General features: G+C 52.4%; 1 non-coding gene across 1 annotated transcript; it reads right to left on the minus strand.

The window, feature by feature from the left end:
- Positions 1-228: 228 nt before the first annotated feature.
- LOC124573846 lies at positions 229-2,138 on the minus strand. Its single transcript, XR_006972180.1, has one exon. It is a non-coding gene; the product is annotated as a small subunit ribosomal RNA (ribosomal RNA).
- Between the last annotated feature and the right edge of the window lie 5,362 nt (positions 2,139-7,500).

Raw genomic sequence — 7,500 nt, forward strand, 5'->3', positions numbered from 1 at the left:
CCACACCGGAGCGGACAGGCAGTCGGGCGAAAGTCATTCAAAACCGGCGCCAGGCGCCAGGTGCCGCAGGCCAGCCGCTCCAGCGCTTCAGCGCTCGTACCACACAACATTGGCGTTAGTTTTGAGAAGCACGCGTGGTTCCGCACGCGGCGCACGGCTACTGCGAGCCGTACAGGTAGCGTGTTGCGCGACACGACACGCACATCGAACGACATGCAGTCTAGTCGGTAATGATCCTTCCGCAGGTTCACCTACGGAAACCTTGTTACGACTTTTACTTCCTCTAAATGATCAAGTTTGGTCATCTTTCCGGTAGCATCGGCAACGACAGAGTCAATGCCGCGTACCAGTCCGAAGACCTCACTAAATCATTCAATCGGTAGTAGCGACGGGCGGTGTGTACAAAGGGCAGGGACGTAATCAACGCGAGCTTATGACTCGCGCTTACTGGGAATTCCTCGTTCATGGGGAACAATTGCAAGCCCCAATCCCTAGCACGAAGGAGGTTCAGCGGGTTACCCCGACCTTTCGGCCTAGGAAGACACGCTGATTCCTTCAGTGTAGCGCGCGTGCGGCCCAGAACATCTAAGGGCATCACAGACCTGTTATTGCTCAATCTCGTGCGGCTAGAAGCCGCCTGTCCCTCTAAGAAGAAAAGTAATCGCTGACAGCACGAAGGATGTCACGCGACTAGTTAGCAGGCTAGAGTCTCGTTCGTTATCGGAATTAACCAGACAAATCGCTCCACCAACTAAGAACGGCCATGCACCACCACCCACCGAATCAAGAAAGAGCTATCAATCTGTCAATCCTTCCGGTGTCCGGGCCTGGTGAGGTTTCCCGTGTTGAGTCAAATTAAGCCGCAGGCTCCACTCCTGGTGGTGCCCTTCCGTCAATTCCTTTAAGTTTCAGCTTTGCAACCATACTTCCCCCGGAACCCAAAAGCTTTGGTTTCCCGGAGGCTGCCCGCCGAGTCATCGGAGGAACTGCGGCGGATCGCTGGCTGGCATCGTTTATGGTTAGAACTAGGGCGGTATCTGATCGCCTTCGAACCTCTAACTTTCGTTCTTGATTAATGAAAACATACTTGGCAAATGCTTTCGCTTCTGTTCGTCTTGCGACGATCCAAGAATTTCACCTCTAACGTCGCAATACGAATGCCCCCGCCTGTCCCTATTAATCATTACCTCGGGTTCCGAAAACCAACAAAATAGAACCGAGGTCCTATTCCATTATTCCATGCACACAGTATTCAGGCGGGCTTGCCTGCTTTAAGCACTCTAATTTGTTCAAAGTAAACGTGCCGGCCCACCGAGACACTCACTCAAGAGCACCCTGGTAGGATTGCAACGGGGTCCGCCTCGGGACGCACGAGCACGCACGAGGCGCGTCGCACGCCTTCGGCTCGCCCCACCGGCAGGACGTCCCACGATACATGCCAGTTAAACACCGACGGGCGGTGAACCAACAGCGTGGGACACAAATCCAACTACGAGCTTTTTAACCGCAACAACTTTAATATACGCTATTGGAGCTGGAATTACCGCGGCTGCTGGCACCAGACTTGCCCTCCAATAGATACTCGTTAAAGGATTTAAAGTGTACTCATTCCGATTACGGGGCCTCGGATGAGTCCCGTATCGTTATTTTTCGTCACTACCTCCCCGTGCCGGGAGTGGGTAATTTGCGCGCCTGCTGCCTTCCTTGGATGTGGTAGCCGTTTCTCAGGCTCCCTCTCCGGAATCGAACCCTGATTCCCCGTTACCCGTTACAACCATGGTAGGCGCAGAACCTACCATCGACAGTTGATAAGGCAGACATTTGAAAGATGCGTCGCCGGTACGAGGACCGTGCGATCAGCCCAAAGTTATTCAGAGTCACCAAGGCAAACGGACCGGACGAGCCGACCGATTGGTTTTGATCTAATAAAAGCGTCCCTTCCATCTCTGGTCGGGACTCTGTTTGCATGTATTAGCTCTAGAATTACCACAGTTATCCAAGTAACGTGGGTACGATCTAAGGAACCATAACTGATTTAATGAGCCATTCGCGGTTTCACCTTAATGCGGCTTGTACTGAGACATGCATGGCTTAATCTTTGAGACAAGCATATGACTACTGGCAGGATCAACCAGGGAGCTGCGTCAACTAGAGCTGAGCAGCCGGCCGCCCGGGAGTGTGTCCCGGGGGCCCGCGCGAACACGCAAGCGTCCGCTCAATTATTCTGCAAACAGGAGGAGGCTGAGCTCCCCTGCACAATACACCTCGAAACCCTCTCAGGTCCCGGCGGCGCGCAGCGCCGTCCTAAGTACTTGGTCGGGTTCGAGAGAGGCGCAATCGCCCGGAGTTTGGCGAGTAGACGCTTTAGGTGCGACCACCCGTGCTCCCAACTGAGCTTGCCGCTGCCGACAGAGGCCCGGGAGCGTGCTGTCGTGGCATTGCCGGCGGGAGACAACACGCGCCACCTACGGTGACCGGCAGCTCCAACGCCAGCGCCACAGAAGGACAAAAGCCCCACTTGGGTGCCGAAGCGAACTCTCCCAGCACAGCGCACGCGCCAACACGTCCGCACAGCTGCGATACAAACCACCTGCGAGAACCGCAGAGGCGACCGAGCAGCAGACGGCGTCGCGGCGCCGAGCGCCGGGCGGCGGCGCATCCTCAGCGCACACAGTCCTCAATCGGACCAGCACACTGCAGATGTCCACCGCGCTTCGCACCGGGCCCGCGAGGACCTACTTTGGCCGCACGGCGCCGCGTGCAGGGTGCGCCGGCGCGCAGCTGCGCCGCCTGCCGCCTCCGTCGGCCGGCGCGCCTGCCACTGGCCGCCCCCACCAGCCGGCTGTAGCGCGTGCGCCCACGCACCGCGCGGCCAGCACGCCGGGAGGCCCCCCCTCACCGGCCGGGGACGGTCCCACCCAGCCACCGCCGCGTATCGCTTCACACCCAGATGCCATTCACGTTCGTGGGCATGGTGGGTATCGCTGGAACAACCGGTTGGTAGCTCAACCGATCGTCGCCATCACTGATTCACCTCTAGCGAGAACAACCGCACCACAACGGTTTACCAGTTGTTCATTTGCATAACGTCACCAGCAAACGTAGGCGTCCATCGCCATTTGCAAATTCAACGATTGTTGCATGCCTGTGTCAGGTGTCACGACACACTATGTCTGCCCACATACACGCAACAACATGTGCACGCTTCGCGAACACGTGGAAGGTGGCCCCCGTACGTATGCGATGTCCATTGCGCGAACGACTGTCAACCGGCCTCTGTCGCATGTCGCAGATGTGGAACGCAGTGCACCATGCTATCACGGTGTGTGAGAAGAGACGACTACGTCTGACAACACGCGCCACTACATCAACAGACGGCTCATGCTGATCGCCATCCAGGGCATACCACACTGCAATCCAGCTCTTATAGGGAGACGACACGTAGCTGAGTGCACAACATTTGGACCACATGGTTCGCCGTTGTTGGCGCAGTCGTTGTACGGTCACATGTACCACGATGTATCATTCAGTACATGAGGACCAATGTGCAGTACAGTGTGTGATTTGGACGTACAACATCAGCGGACAGTTGACACAGGCCGTACCACAGCGTAGGCTAAGTGCTTCGCACATGCGAATGCCAATGAACAACTGCAAATGCCAATGAACAACTGCAAAGGGCATTGAGCATGTACGTCCTGCTGCCATCCACATTACAGTGTATAGCTGCAAGGTGTTTAACATGAAGCGATACACTGGGGACCGGGCAGTGCGAGTAGCAAACTATATTGCGGGGGTTGCAGTTAGGCAACACTACACTAATTTAACGCGTCGTATGACAATTACAGAGCAGGTTAAGGCCCAACGTGTGTTGGGTTAAGGCCCAACGTGTGTTGGGTTAAGGCCCAACGTGTGTTGGGTTAAGGCCCAACGTGTGTTGGGTTAAGGCCCAACGTGTGTTGGGTTAAGGCCCAACGTGTGTTGGGTTAAGGCCCAACGTGTGTTGGGTTAAGGCCCAACGTGTGTTGGGTTAAGGCCCAACGTGTGTTGGGTTAAGGCCCAACGTGTGTTGGGTTAAGGCCCAACGTGTGTTGGGTTAAGGCCCAACGTGTGTTGGGTTAAGGCCCAACGTGTGTTGGGTTAAGGCCCAACGTGTGTTGGGTTAAGGCCCAACGTGTGTTGGGTTACGTTAAGGGGCAATGTGGGTTACGTTAAGGGGCAATGTGGGTTACGTTAAGGGGCAATGTGGGTTACGTTACGGCGCAATATAGGTTACGTTACGGCGCAATATAGGTTACGTTAAGGCGCAATATCGGTTACGTTAAGGCGCAATACAGGTTACGTTAAGGCGCAATACAGGTTACGTTAAGGCGCAATACAGGTTACGTTAAGGCGCAATACAGGTTACGTTAAGGCGCAATACAGGTTACGTTAAGGCGCAATACAGGTTACGTTAAGGCGCAATACAGGTTACGTTAAGGCGCAATACAGGTTACGTTAAGGCGCAATACAGGTTACGTTAAGGCGCAATGCAGGTTACGTTAAGGCGCAATGCAGGTTACGTTAAGGCGCAATACAGGTTACGTTAAGGCGCAATACAGGTTACGTTAAGGCGCAATACAGGTTACGTTAAGGCGCAATACAGGTTACGTTAAGGCGCAATACAGGTTACGTTAAGGCGCAATACAGGTTACGTTAAGGCGCAATACAGGTTACGTTAAGGCGCAATACAGGTTACGTTAAGGCGCAATACAGGTTACGTTAAGGCGCAATACAGGTTACGTTAAGGCGCAATACAGGTTACGTTAAGGCGCAATACAGGTTACGTTAAGGCGCAATACAGGTTACGTTAAGGCGCAATACAGGTTACGTTAAGGCGCAATACAGGTTACGTTAAGGCGCAATACAGGTTACGTTAAGGCGCAATACAGGTTACGTTAAGGCGCAATACAGGTTACGTTAAGGCGCAATACAGGTTACGTTAAGGCGCAATACAGGTTACGTTAAGGCGCAATACAGGTTACGTTAAGGCGCAATACAGGTTAGGTTAAGGCGCAATACAGGTTAGGTTAAGGCGCAATACAGGTTAGGTTAAGGTACGACATAGGTTAGGTTAAGGTACGACATAGGTTAGGTTAAGGTACGACATAGGTTAGGTTAAGGTACGACATAGGTTAGGTTAAGGTACGACATAGGTTAGGTTAAGGTACGACATAGGTTAGGTTAAGGTACGACATAGGTTAGGTTAAGGTACGACATAGGTTAGGTTAAGGTACGACATAGGTTAGGTTAAGGTACGACATAGGTTAGGTTAAGGTACGACATAGGTTAGGTTAAGGTACGACATAGGTTAGGTTAAGGTACGACATAGGTTAGGTTAAGGTACGACATAGGTTAGGTTAAGGTACGACATAGGTTAGGTTAAGGTACGACATAGGTTAGGTTAAGGTACGACATAGGTTAGGTTAAGGTACGACATAGGTTAGGTTAAGGTACGACATAGGTTAGGTTAAGGTACGACATAGGTTAGGTTAAGGTACGACATAGGTTAGGTTAAGGTACAACATAGGTTAGGTTAAGGTACGACATAGGTTAGGTTAAGGTACGACATAGGTTAGGTTAAGGTACGACATAGGTTAGGTTAAGGTACGACATAGGTTAGGTTAAGGTACGACATAGGTTAGGTTAAGGTACGACATAGGTTAGGTTAAGGTACGACATAGGTTAGGTTAAGGTACGACATAGGTTAGGTTAAGGTACGACATAGGTTAGGTTAAGGTACGACATAGGTTAGGTTAAGGTACGACATAGGTTAGGTTAAGGTACGACATAGGTTAGGTTAAGGTACGACATAGGTTAGGTTAAGGTACGACATAGGTTAGGTTAAGGTACGACATAGGTTAGGTTAAGGTACGACATAGGTTAGGTTACGGTACGACATAGGTTAGGTTACGGTACGACATAGGTTAGGTTACGGTACGACATAGGTTAGGTTACGGTACGACATAGGTTAGGTTACGGTACGACATAGGTTAGGTTACGGTACGACATAGGTTAGGTTACGGTACGACATAGGTTAGGTTACGGTACGACATAGGTTAGGTTACGGTACGACATAGGTTAGGTTACGGTACGATATAGGTTAGGTTACGGTACGATATAGGTTAGGTTAAGGTACACATTGTCGTAAGGAAAGGTTTAATGGGGGGCGGGGCGGGGCGGCCGGTTTGTTGATTGTGATTATAGTAAGTGGATGCCTGCGGCATCATCTGATTTGCCACGTCAGGATGCACCTTTGGCTCATGACAGGCGGCGCTCTCATTCCATGCTTGTGGCAGACCTGTGTCTTTCATTCCTGCCATTGTTTGTGTGCTGTGAGAGGAGGCAGTATTGTGATGTTGGGTGCACCCCTGTGTAGGACATGTGTGGGTGTTGGTGGCTTGGCTGAGCAATGGTGGTTGTCGGGTGGGTGGGATATTCTGTTTTCTGAGTGGACCTCCCAGTCTGGTTATGACAGTGTGGATTGTCTAATGTGGCGGAGAGGATGCACTGGGTGTTGTTCCATGCTGGTGCTTACATATTGTCTGTGTGCGTGTTACAGGCAGAGAGTAGTGCGTGATAAGGGTGTGTGGCTGACGTGTGGTTGTGATTGTGAGCAGAGTCTTTCAGCATGTATACGGACAGTTGTATACATTATCTGTATTCTGATGGCTCTATCTATTACTAATCAGCGCCGTGTATACGTTTAATCCGGTTCCAGTCGAAACTGTTGTATCTCTGTACATTAGTGACACGGCGAGCCCGCTATGTAGTTACTCGTCTCGGCAGCTTCCACCGGTGTATGGCAAATGATTATAAGGAATCAGTCTAGTCGTCAATACCGATGGTGTGACGTCACATGTCTGGGGTGGGGGACGCTGCGCCCTTCCGGTGGGTCATGGCCTAGAAAGACTCTTCCCACGCAGGGGGGCGTGGACTGTCATTGACTCTTCCAGGTAATATACTTGCCGTACGTTCTTGCGACTGCGAGTGCAACGCTCACCGGTACCGACATGGATGGAGCGCCTCCTAGCTGACCGCTCAGCATCGGCATTCGTACAGAGAGCAACGCGGTCGCGTCTCTAGCTCGTAACTGGTACAGCCCGCAGCTCATGTATAGGGACAGCGGGAATGTCGCATATTGGAGATAACTCTTCATGAAACGCATGTTATAGGGGTGGATTGCACATTGCGACTGCGGGAAAAGTCCGCCGTTCATCCGCTGGAGTTGCGAGTTGGGCGGTTGGAGTGGGGCGCAGGTGGAGTGATTGCCGGTCCACGATTTCGTGCGGCAGAGGCGCTGGCGTTGGGGTGCTGTGGTCGACAGAGGACGCAGGCTTTGTGGGTGGGGTCGAAAGATGGGCACTGTGGGCCCATCGATGTCTTGGTCGGCTTGGCGTCTCATAGATGGCGGTATCGTCGTTGCAGGACGTCATGCCGCGGGAGACCTACAGATGGCGC

Source organism: Schistocerca americana, unplaced genomic scaffold (assembly GCF_021461395.2).
Source record: "Schistocerca americana isolate TAMUIC-IGC-003095 unplaced genomic scaffold, iqSchAmer2.1 HiC_scaffold_197, whole genome shotgun sequence".
In the NCBI taxonomy this organism is placed as follows: Eukaryota; Metazoa; Arthropoda; class Insecta; order Orthoptera; family Acrididae; genus Schistocerca; species Schistocerca americana.